The 12,674-nt window shown below is 35.7% G+C and overlaps 1 long non-coding RNA gene across 1 annotated transcript in view; it reads right to left on the reverse strand.

Moving 5' to 3' along the window:
• The window catches only part of LOC118148566 (uncharacterized), a 34,392-nt gene extending 25,087 nt beyond the window's left edge, over nt 1-9,305 (reverse strand). The window contains exons 1-3 of the long non-coding RNA XR_004735425.3: nt 9,192-9,305; nt 6,570-6,635; nt 623-685 (exon numbers count right to left, since the gene is read on the reverse strand). This is a non-coding gene — a long non-coding RNA (uncharacterized LOC118148566). The remainder of the gene's footprint in view (nt 1-622; nt 686-6,569; nt 6,636-9,191) is intronic.
• Nucleotides 9,306-12,674: the final 3,369 nt, after the last annotated feature.

Here is a 12,674-nt window from a genome sequence, read left to right on the forward strand (position 1 = left end):
ATAAATGATATTGATACATTACTAAGTCCATAGTTTACATGAGGGTTCACTCTTTGTATTGTACAGATGTATGTGTTTTACCAACATATATCCAACATTACGATATCTTACACAATAGTTTTATTGTTACTCATCCCTTCCTCACTGCCTGCTCCTGGCAATCACTGATCTTTTTCTGTCACTATAGTCTTGACTTTTCCAGAATGTCATGTAATGAGAATATTTCTGCACTAATCACCAGCGTCCTGTCAATATTTTGGATTTTGGCCATTCTAACAGATGCCATCCTGATAATGGTGCCTCATTGTTGCTTTAATTTGTATGTCCTGATGACACGATGTTGAGGATTTCTTCGTTTACTGTCATCATAACATCTTTGTTGAGGTGTCAGTTCAGATTGATTGGCTATCACAATCAATTTTTTAAAAAAACCATTTGTATTTCTATATATTAGCAATTAGCAACTGGAAATTTAAACTTAAAACCACTAACATTTACAATAGCATGAAAATTGTAAAGTGATACACCTGCAGAGAGATTACCAAGGCATGTATGCTGAAAACTACAAAATGTCATGAAGATACATTTTAAAAAGAAAAGCCTTAAATATATGGAGAGATACCTTGTTCATCAGATAGAAGTTCATCTTCACTATTGTTAAGATCTCAGTTCTTTCCAAGTAGATCTATAGTTGATAAAATTTTATAAAGTTAACATATATATATAATGTATATAATAGGCACAAAACTTTAAAATTAAGAACATAGGTGAAGGGCTTACACTATCTGACTTTAAGACTTATTATAAAATTAAAATAAAGATGAGTTTGTGATATTGAAATTTTAAAATGACAAATGAATAAGTAAGATGAAATAGATAATCCAAAAATAGATCCATACAAGTATGGTCAACTGATTTTCCTCAAAAGTGCAAGAACAATTCAATAAGAAAAGGTAGTCGTTTCAGAATATAGTGCTAGAATAACTAAATATTCATATGGAAAAAACACTCATCTGTGTTTCACATCATACACAAAAATTAACATAATAATTCATAGTCACGAATGTAAAATCTGAAAATATAAAACTTCTTGAAAACAGGAGAAAATTTGTGTGACTTTGAGTTATAAAATATTTTTTAGGTCTAACAGTAAAATCACAATTTATATCAGATAAAAACTTGGACTTTATCAAAATTAAGAACTTCTGATATTCTAAAGATATTGAAAAGAGAGCCACAGATTAGGATAACATTTCTGTAGGATATATATCTGATAAGGAAAGTGTATAAAGAATATATAATATATTCATCTCAAAATTCAATGATTAGAAAACAACTCAATAAAAATGGGAAAAGTTTAAACTGATACATGACAAGAGATGTACAGATGTCAAGTAAGCACATGGAAAGAGAATCAGCATTATCGGTTGTTAGCAAAATGCAAATAAACCACATTGATTCACCACTACACAACAATTAGTAGGTATAAAATGGAAAACAAAATAGGAATACAAAGCACAACAGAAAACTCACCATGCCAGGTATTGGTAAGGAAGTGGAATTACTATATAACCACCTCAGAGAACAATTTGACAGTTTGTTAAAAACTTAATCATATAACTAATATATGATCCATCCATTTCATTCCTAAGAATTTACCCAGTGGAAATCAATGTGTATTTTATAAAGATATTTTAAGTGCATATTCAAAGAAGTTATATTTATTAGAGCAATAACTAAAATGACCCCAATATCACCAACAGAATAAATAAACCAACTGTAATGTATCTATATCATGGAATATTACTCAGAAATTAAAATAAATGAACTATTCATACCTGGTTGGATCTTAAAATGTCAAGTGAAATAAACCAGACAAATCATATTATATTATTTTATTTATTAAAAATTCTGGAAAATTCAAAATTGTCTATATTGACAGAAAGCAAATCAAACTTTGGATAGGGATCACTAGATGTGGGAGAGATTAGTGGAGCACAAGAAGCATTTTTGGGGTGATAGTTACATTTATATTCTTGGTGGTGATAATGATTTCACAGGAAATCCTCACATATCAAAGCCTACCAAATTCCTTACTTTAAATCTGTTTATTGTGTTGTGTGCCAATGATAGTTCAATTAAAAAAAATTCGTAGTGGCATGAAATATTGCTCTTGGGCTTTCATAATTCATGAGCAGAGAAATCACATCTAAGGAAATCCTGTGGTCACTAACAGAATGTTTTGCATCTCAATTTGTCTATCTTCCGTAAGCAAATTCCTTTTGCTATAGAAAGGTGGACAGCTTGCCCCGATGTCTTAGTGAAATCTCTTGGAGTGCCATGAAGATAAAACTTGTATGACTGAAAATATTTATTATTTGTTTTTCTTGACTTGACAACATTTTCAAAACATTCACAAAATGCCAGAAACTGCTGGAAACTGAAAAGAGGGCCCGCCACTTAGTTTTCCACCTTTCCGAATCAATCATATTCTTTTAACATGGAAGATATTACTTGTAGGCATTTTTGCATCCAATACATGGATTGTTCTCAAAATAAAATGTCTGTAGTCCATATCCCCAAGCACTTGGGTAAATATTATCTCTAAATTCTAAAGCCAACAAAGCAGATTTTTATAGATTTGTGTAGATTCCCTTTCCCCACAAATCTCTACCAGGGTGACCATGTATAATAAATAGTCCTTGAAGGCTAAATACACTTTAATATGTTTTCTATGTAAAATAGACTGTATCTTGTTTTTTTTTTTTTTTGAGACGGAGTTTCATGCTTGTTACCCAGGCTGGAGTGCAATGGCGGGATCTCGGCTCACCGCAACCTCCGCCTCCTGGGTTCAGGCAATTCTCCTGCCTCAGCCTCCCGAGTAGCCAGGATTACAGGCACGTGCCACCATGCCCAGCTAATTTTTTGTATTTTTAGTAGAGATGGGGTTTCACCATGTTGACCAGGATGGTCTCCATCTCTTGACCTCGTGATCCACCCGCCTCGGCCTCCCAAAGTGCTGGGATTACAGGCTTGAGCCACCATGCCCGGCCTGTAATTTTTATTTGAGATGTTTTAGACTTGGACTTTGCCTCCAACAAACTGTTCCATTTGAAGTTACAGAAAGGCATTTGCTTTTGCTTCTTCTGAACCTTCTCACTGTAACATGGTGGCAAAGTTGGGGGACGTAGTACTTTCTTTGAGATTTTTCAACCCAGCAAGAAAGAATGAATCATATGTGTTTCTACAGCAGGTCATCTGTGATCATTATGGGGAGTGTTTCCAAAAGTACAGAATATTTGCTACAAACAGCAAAGCTTTCCAGTCCTACTCTTCAGAGATTAGTATTTTCTCAATAGGGCTGAACACTTTAGGCTTGCAGTGTCCGTGGGAAGTGAAGAACCACTTCTGAGTCACACTCAGAGTAACTTTTTGCAATATGGAATGAGTGTTGACTATCACAGTAGATAGAGATGGTACATATTGTTATATTGTTAAAAGTTAGTATTAATAGTAGAGAAGTTAGTACTTTTCATTTTTTGTAGAAGTGATCATAGTGGAATTCGTTGTAACTCACGTGAATTCAGCCACCAGATAAAGGTTTTATATATTTGGCATAACACAGGTTTTTCTATCAAAAGGTTGGTTTGGGAATTTGTACTAACTGCTGACTACTTTGGTTACCTTGGAAAATTCACTTAATCACTGGAATGAATTTTTACACTACAAACCACTACAACAGAGTTTTGTGAATCCTGCAAGAAAGGATCACGTGCGAGTATTTTGTAAACATCCAATAATAAGCAAAATGACTGCTGTGAATGCCTATTATAGGATTACAGGCTGATTGAAAACTTAGTGCAGAATCTCTATGTGCTATGATTTAAGATGTTGGTCCCCTCCAAACTTCATGATGTAATCAATCTGGTTCCCAGTGTTAAATGTGGGGCCCAATGGCAGGCATTTGAGTCAAGGGGTGGATCCCTTATGAATAGAATAATATCCTTCTCCCCCATGCCACAGGATGAGTGAGCTCTCACTCTATTAACTCCAGAGAGACAGCAGGTTTTGAAAAAGATCCTGGCACCTCCCTCTCTCTGTTTCCCTCTCTTCTCCCCTCCTGCCATGTGATCTACACACACCTGCTCCCCTTTGTCTTCCACCAGCAGTGGAAGCAGCCTGAGTCCCTCATCAGAAACAGATGCTCAATCTTTCACTATTCAGCCATCAGAATGGTGAGCCAAATATTGCTTTATTTCTAAAAAAAAAAAAAAAGGTAATAATTACCCAATCTTGGGTATTTATTTATAGCAATAAAAAATGAATGAAGATGACATGTATATTCTCTTTAGCATTTAAGAGATATTGCCCATACTTAGATTGGTAAATTTATAGTGAGAAAATTATTCCATCTCTGGACATTTTAAATCAATAGGAAACTCCTTATTCAGTTGTCATATTCTGTCTTCAGGTATCTTCTACTTTTGTGTAAGTCTCATTTAAAAATTATCATTCTCTATATTGTACAATAACATTACATTATCAGAAGGTAGTTGCCAAGAGTCCACTCAGACCCTAGTCTCTGAGTCTTCATACTAAACGTTCCCAGTCCTTTCAACCGTCCCTCATAGGAACTGGGTCCCTTCACAAAGATGATGACTTGACCTTACTGTACAGTTCATTTATAAACAATATTGATGGAAAAGGGGGATAGGAAGGTGGGGTGTTTTCTGGCACCAATGACCAATTCTCCAAATGCCTACTGGGTCTCCAACACTTGAATTGAATTCTGCTGCCTGGAGTATGCATCAGACTCCACAGCTTTAAGGGCTTAGTCCCACAAGACTGTCCCCTCTTTACATGCCAAACACAAATCCTGAAGCCATCCATATTTCTCACAGACCAGCTATAAATTGGGAATTCCCCCAATCTCCTACTCAGGTTGGCTAGTTTGTTAGCCCAGCTCACATAATTCAGGATGGGACTTTGCTTACAGTTACCAGGTTATTATAAAAGTTACAAATGTACTGTCAGTTGAGGAGGTACATTAGGCAAGGCTTGGTGAGAGCCTGAACTCAGGAGCTTTGCTCTGTGGAGTTGGGGTCATCACCCTTTTAGAACATGGGTGTATTTGCCAATTCTGAGGCTCTCCAATTATAATTTTTCAGAAGTGTTTTAGATCTCAGTCTCTAGACCCTTACTCCTCTTCCAAGAGCTTGGTGGGTGGGGCTGAATGTTTTAACCCAGAATCACGTTGTGTCTCTGTTGACCAGTCTCATTCTAAGCCTATAAAGCCCCATTCTAAGTCAACTCATTAGCATAAACTCATGTATGATAAAAAGGGACCTAGTACAAATTTAAAAAGACACACTTATTACTCAGAAATCCCAAAAGATTTAGGACCTTTGTGCCTGGGGCCAAGGAGGTGACCAAAACCAATATATGTTTGCATTATACCACACAAGGGGAAAACTATGTGAGTTACCTTTCTAGTCCTCTGCTGATCTGACTTGTTTTGGCAGGAAGTTTTACACTTTGGACTATTTGAAATAAGATATGTGGGTGGGAGCCCTCAGCAATACTCATGCATAACCGTTATGTTTCATCAGAGCTGTGGAAACTGAGATGCCATGATATAAAAGTTGTAACCCTTAGTAAAAATAGAGTAAGTGGTTAGTTAGTGTAATTAACATAGCACTCATCTGCCTCCACAACATTTGAGTAAGGAGAACTGTTTACATGCACTAGGGGAGTTAGAGAGCTCTATTCAGGATTTTCTTTGGGAAAAAAAAAAGAAGCAGAAGTTTCTCACACTCATAAAAACTTGAGCCAAGGGTGTATCTGACGGAGTTAAGGTCCTCCTTTGAAATTAATTTTGGCTACCCCAAAGCACTGATAAATCAATAAATATAAGCATCAGTTTTCTGCCACTGGCTTTACAAAATCATTTGTAATACTCTCGGATATTATTTAGTCTTTTTTTCTATACAAATGGAAAAACTATGAGCCCAATACTTGTCATGAATTGTCTTAGAATGCGAAATGGTAGGTCCTAGGACCATAGTTCGAATTACTGGGCTCCCAACTCTTAGTATTTCCACTGTGCACACCACCCAAGCTCTCACTGCTATGATTGCAGGGCTTGGTAGAAAATGCATGTTCTCGGATTCACAGCCAAGTGTGTGCTTTAGTTTTCAGCTTCTGTGTGTCACTGGGGTTTGAGTCTAATGAGTACTAGCTTGCTACCACACAAAGGAAGCCCATGACTTCCCACTGGCCATGAAAAACTGTCAACATATGGTTGAATTGTCACCATTTTAGACAAGTAGTTTCCTTTCCTAAAACTAGGGGAAATGTACAATATATATGTAGTTATCAAAATGAGGACCTTATGTTGGAATCCAGAAAAGTTAAATGTCTTCTTTAATCTATTTTCCACAAGTCCTTGCTCTGCTCTCCTCATTGATAAGTAAAGGAGTTGTAGCACCAGCATGAATATGTTGTCTGTGGAACCCTCTCGTGGCTGTGTTAGCCCTTCTTTGAACCTGTCGCAGGGTTAAATTACTGACTTGTTGCAAGTCTTCTGTTTGTGCAACCTTTTCTGATAGAGCACCAATTCCTTTGAAATCTTTAAGCTGGAAAATAAATAAAAGGTGCATTTTTTTCAGGATGTAAATTTTTTAAATATAAAGCATTTTTTAATCTAGAGACTTCACCATCATATCAAGAAAAATATTCTGGGGCTGGGCACCATGGCTCATGCCTGTAATCATAGCACTTTGGGAGGCTGAGGTGGGTAGATCACCTGAGGTCAGGATTTCGACATCAGCCTGACCAACATGGAGAAACCCCATCTCTTCTAAAACAACAACAACAACAACAACAACAAATACAAAATTATGTATGTATAGACACATAGCTGTCATCAATGAAAAAAACTACATTCATCAATCCTAATGAATGATATTATGCACCACCCATCCAAGAAACTCAGCATCAAAAAGTCCATTTGTTTCAACTAAAAAAAAAAAAAAATCCATCTCAGGCTGGGCGTGGTGGCTCATGCCTATAATCCCAGCACTTTGGGAGGCTGAAGTGGTTGGATCACAAGGTCAAGAGATCGAGACCATCCTGGTCAACAAGGTGAAACCCCGTCTCTACTAAAATTACAAAAAATTAATTGGGCATGGTGGCGTGTGCCTGTAATCCCAGTTACTCAGGAGGCTGAGACAGGAGAATTGCTTGAACCCAGAAGGCGGAAGTTGCAGTGAGCTGAGATCGCGCCATTGCACTCCAGCCTGGGTAACAAGAGCAAAACTCCGTCTCAAAAAAAAATCCATCTTATTCTACTTTTCATTCTTTTATTTATGTGTTAATATTTCTTAAATGATATGATCACTTTGGGACAGGTCATGATCTAGGTCTCTATTCTGCTAATACTGTGATCTTTCCTTATGCAATTCAGTACACCGAATTCTAGTGCGAGTAACATTTTGTCCTCATAAATGGCATTCTGAGGCCCAAGGACATAAAAATTGCATTTCTTAGAAAGCTTGCAAATAGTGCTTGCCTCGTCATAAACACCGTCTATTGCATGTTATCTAGAACTATATTATAGGAACTTGGCTTTTCTCATTTTACAGACAATTATCCTGTCTGTCTGTCTTAGACTAGACCATGTTACAAGAACTTAGAAACAGGTCGTTTATTTATGATTCCAGATAGGGAGCGGGAAAGTGAAATAAAAGAAGAGGTAGTGTCCATTGATGAGTGGCTTACCAGTCTAAACAACTTGAATTCCAAACCACAAGGGTCTCTATGAGAAATATTCAAGCTTTTCCAGCAAAGTCTGAAGAGACTGAGGTCACTTATTCATTGACTCCCATCCCCCTGTTGGTAGACATTGACCCTTGCAGCTTTAGCTCTCCTATATTTTGAGTTGGACTTGCAGATCAGACCAAGCCTGTACGGCCAAAGCAAGCATTGAAGCAAACAGATAGAGAGAGATACTGTCACGTTGCTGGTAACTATCCATTAGAGCTGCAGGTGAGCTCATTCAAAGACAGGGCAAGGAAACATGGATTGGAACAGACACTGCCTGCTGCACTATCAAGGTATGCTTATAATGAATGGCAATCACTGGCTAGCTATGTAGGTATAAGACATGTCATGCAAGAATAGAGAAGTGGAAGCTTTATAATTTTTCTGAAACAATAAAATTCTCATGTTAAATCTAACAGCTTCTTATTTTTCTGGATGCTGCAGAGTTTGCATTGGAGCAAAAAAGTGGACAGAATGGACAGGTCCCAGGATTCTAATTCCAGGAGCACAGCCTTATTCCCTTCGTAGTGCTGCTGCTCAGGTACACCACTAAAATTCTATTTGCCTTGAGATAAGCTGAAACTTCTCTAGATCCTCCATATAATTAGTCTTTTAGGTCAGGTCTTTGTTGTTATCATTAGCTCATTTAAGTTTCTGTGCCCATATTAATATTTCAGTGAGATTTTCAGAAAATCTTATTATATTCTGCCTATATTATAGATATATAGGCATAGATATATATGTCTCTCTCACCATATACACACACACACACATATGCATATATATATATCTATATATATGCACATATAGGCATAGATAATAAACCAGAATCTCAACTCCATGGCCTTTGATTTTTGCAGATTTCCATTGTCTTTCTATTAGATTTTAAATTTCAAGATTTTTAATTTTCATTAAAGGTTTATTCCTAAGAGGATAAAGATAGTGTGTTTTGTTTTTTACATGTATATCACCTCCAATGCTTATCATACTGTTTGTTCTCAAGGACTATTTATGGTAATCTAATAGATTTTCTCTAGTCTTTATGAGCTATTTACACACAAAACATGAGGCTACAGCCATCCTGGGGATTCAACAGAGTAACCTGACTAGAGCAGAAATGTCCAAGAGCTTTCTTTTTTTTTCTCATGTATTGAGCTACTCAATTTTTTTGCATATGTGTATATATATAATATATATATAATTATATATGACATATGTTATATATATAATATATATAATTATATATGACATATATGTTTTATATATATATTATGTGTGCATATATACATATATTTCCAGAATTATTTTTGCTGAGAAACAATAAATGTCATATATGTATCAGGCAGACCTGCTGTCCCACTGCACTTTACCTTGTTGTGGACACTGGGGCCTCTGCAGATCCAGGCCACCAGTGCTTGTGACAGGTCACTATGTCACTAGAATTGCCAAATCTGACAGATTGAGGGAGGACACCTGATCCAAGTGAGGCCAGTCAGATTCTATCTCCTTAGAATATGGAATTTTAATTGTATCACTTGCCTTGTTGATGTATCAGGTTAGCAACAGTGTACTACAGAAAGACTTGCTTCTAACGGCCTTCTCAAGTTTATATAATTCCTCCAATAGTTTTAAAAATTTTCAGGAGCCTGCCAATAATTTGATTTTGTTTTCTAACCCTTGCTCTTGCTTGTTTCAGTGTATGTTTGTCTTTTGTTTAAACTTTATTTAACCAATGTTGTTTGTTCTTACTTTCAATAAAAAACCTTCAATGACTGCAAAGAACTTTTTCTATTTACAAAGTATTTTCATAGTTAATATTTACTTGACCCCAAATAAGCCATGAAAAAATGGCAGTTTTAGTTACTGGTGAAGGTCAGGTCAAGATGCTGAGGGGATGACCAAAGGTCAAACAGAACATTACTTTCCACCTGTCCTCATTTTTAGTTTTTGTTTGTTTGTTTGTTTGGTTTAACATCTCATAGCAGCTGATAAGATGCAAAGGTCAAAACTAAGAAGTATCTGGAGATGTTTCCTTACCATTTCTTGTTTTTTCAGATGAGAAACTGAGCTTCAGAGAGGTAATAATTTTTCACTGGTCTCTGTCTTCTTCTGGTTGTTGACTGAGCTTACAAATCACAAGACCACAGATAGTGTAGAAATATCTTATCTTTCTATACCAGGGAGAGAAGCAGTGATCTTTGGGCCTTTTTCTCTACTTTATGACAGAATTTACATTGGATAGTCTTTACTTAAAGTCTTCCAGAAAATCTTTCTATTTTTGCCAATATGGATGAAACTTTAAGATCTTATGCTAAATCAAATGAGCCAATCATAGAAGAATAAATACTGCATGATTCCACATATATGAGGCACCCAAACTAGTCAAATTTATGGAAGCTGAAAATAGAATGGTGGTTGCCAGGAGCTAAGAGGCGCATGAGGCAGGAGTTGCAAGGGGTTGAGAAGTTATTATTTTATAGGTATAACATTCCAGGTAAGCAAGATTAAAATGTCCTAAAGTACTGTTACCTTGTAACCATGTTGTACAGCATGCTTATATGGTAACAATGCTACACTGTAAATGACAAAGATACCAAGAATACACATCAAGGAAAGACAGTTTCGTCAATAAATGGTGCCAGGAACATTGAATATCCACATGCAGAAGTATGAAATTAGATACCCATCTCTCACCATATTAGAAAATCAAATCAAATTGGAGGCTTAAATGTAGATTCCAAAGCTACGAAACTACTAGAAGGAAACCTAGGCAAACCCTTTCCCAACATTGATCTGGACTAGGATTTTTTTTAAAAATAAGGACCTCAAAAGCAAAAGCAACAAGACAAAAAATAGTCAAATAGGATTTCATCTGACTAAAGAGCTTTTTCACAATAAAGGATTAGTACCAGAAGAAAAAGACAACCTGTATAAGAGGGGAACATGTTTACAAACGATACATCTAACAAAGGAGTTAATATCCAGAATATATTTAAAAAATTAAACAACAGCAAAAAAAAAACCCACAAAAAAAAAGCAAAAAAAAAATCTTATATAAAATGGGCAAAATAGCTTAACAGACATTTCTTAAAAGAAGACATACAAATAGCTAGCAGGTATAACAAAAACATGCTCAGCATCACTAATTATCATGGAAATGCAAATCACAATCTTAATGAGATACTTCACTTAAACTAGAACTGCTGTTATCAAAAAATATTCAACAAAGCAAGTCTTGGTGAGGACGGAGAAAAGAGAACATTTGTGTACTGTTGGTGGATTTGAAAATTAGTATAGACAATGTAGAGGTTTCTCAAAAAATTAAAAATAGAACAAGATCCAGCATTCCCCACTAATGGGCATATAGCTAAAGGAAATGAAGTTTGTCAATAACAGATCTGCCTCCCCATATTTATTTCAGCACCATTTACAACAGCCAAAATAGAGACTCAACCTAAGTGCCCAATAATCAATGGCTAAATAAAATGTATATGTGTTTGTTTAGATGCACACATATACAGTGGAATACTATTTAGCCATAAAAAGTATGAAATTCTGTCATATGTAACAACATGGATGAACCTGGAAGTCACAAAGTTATGTGAAATAGGCCAAACACAGAAAAATAGACATCATATGTGGAAGTTAGAAAATAAAGAAAAGTGATATCATGGATATAGAGAGTATAACAGTTATCACCAGAGACTGGATAAAGAAGGGGCAAACAGGAGGATAGGAAGAGGTGGGTTAACAGGTCCGAAGTTACAATAAGATAGAAGGAATAAGGTTTGGTGCTACATTTCACAGTACAGTGACTGTGCTTGACAGTAAGGTATTCTATATTACTAAATGTCAAGAAGAGAAGCTTTTGAGTGTTCTCACCACAAAGAAGAGATAGAAGCATGAGGCAATGGATATACTAACTACCCTGATTTGATTATTGTACAACATATACAGGTACCAAAGCATTAAATTATATCACATAAATATGTATAATTACATATCAGGTAAAAATTTTAAAAATTATTAGTAGGGTAGAATCCATATTATGTGTTCTTACCACAGTAAGTAAATAAATAATACACCAGTGGTTTATTTGTCTTTATATATTTATGATGATACTGCTCCCCTCAATGAACATCTCATAAAGACACAAAAATAATGCAACAGGAAGGTACCGTATTAACGTTCCAGACACGGGCCTAAGAAATTCTGTTTGAAGAAGGAAAAACAATTCATTTTAAGGAATCAGATTTATCTCCAGTAATGGAGTATCAAGTTATGAAATTCTTAGAAGGAACTAACATTATTCTTAACAAATGAAAGGAGTAATTAACAACATTTTTTGGTGTTTTTTTCCCAGAAATTTTCCTCTTAAACCAACTTACAAAATATGTGTCATGGATGGTAGAAAAAGTTCAAGTGTCTCTGGTAAAAATTTAAGAAACTAAAAATTACATAGACACACCCTTTAAACAAAGGGCATCATATTCAGTGCAGTTGATCACATATGATACATCTTAGTGCACCGTGAGTTGTATTCCAAAGATAAAAATGCATGTTTATAGATAATCAGTAAGCACTTTTTTAAGCTTTCTTCCAAAAACACTCTTGTGATAATACAACATTAAGGACAAAAGACTGGCTAAGATTGCAATTTTCATCTGAGAAGGAGATTCTACTTGAACATTCAGGGATTAGAACAGATGTTGAACTTTATTTTCCTTGGAGTGGGATGGAAGCTCTGGGGTCAGAGAAGGTTGGTCTCTCTTACACTTTTTCTTCCAGTTAACACTCACCCCTTGATGTAGAACATAGGAGAAAAGATAGAAGAACATTAAGAAACATATATG

The sequence above is a fragment of the Callithrix jacchus genome, chromosome 16 (genome assembly GCF_049354715.1).
Source record: "Callithrix jacchus isolate 240 chromosome 16, calJac240_pri, whole genome shotgun sequence".
NCBI lineage: Eukaryota > Metazoa > Chordata > Mammalia > Primates > Cebidae > Callithrix > Callithrix jacchus.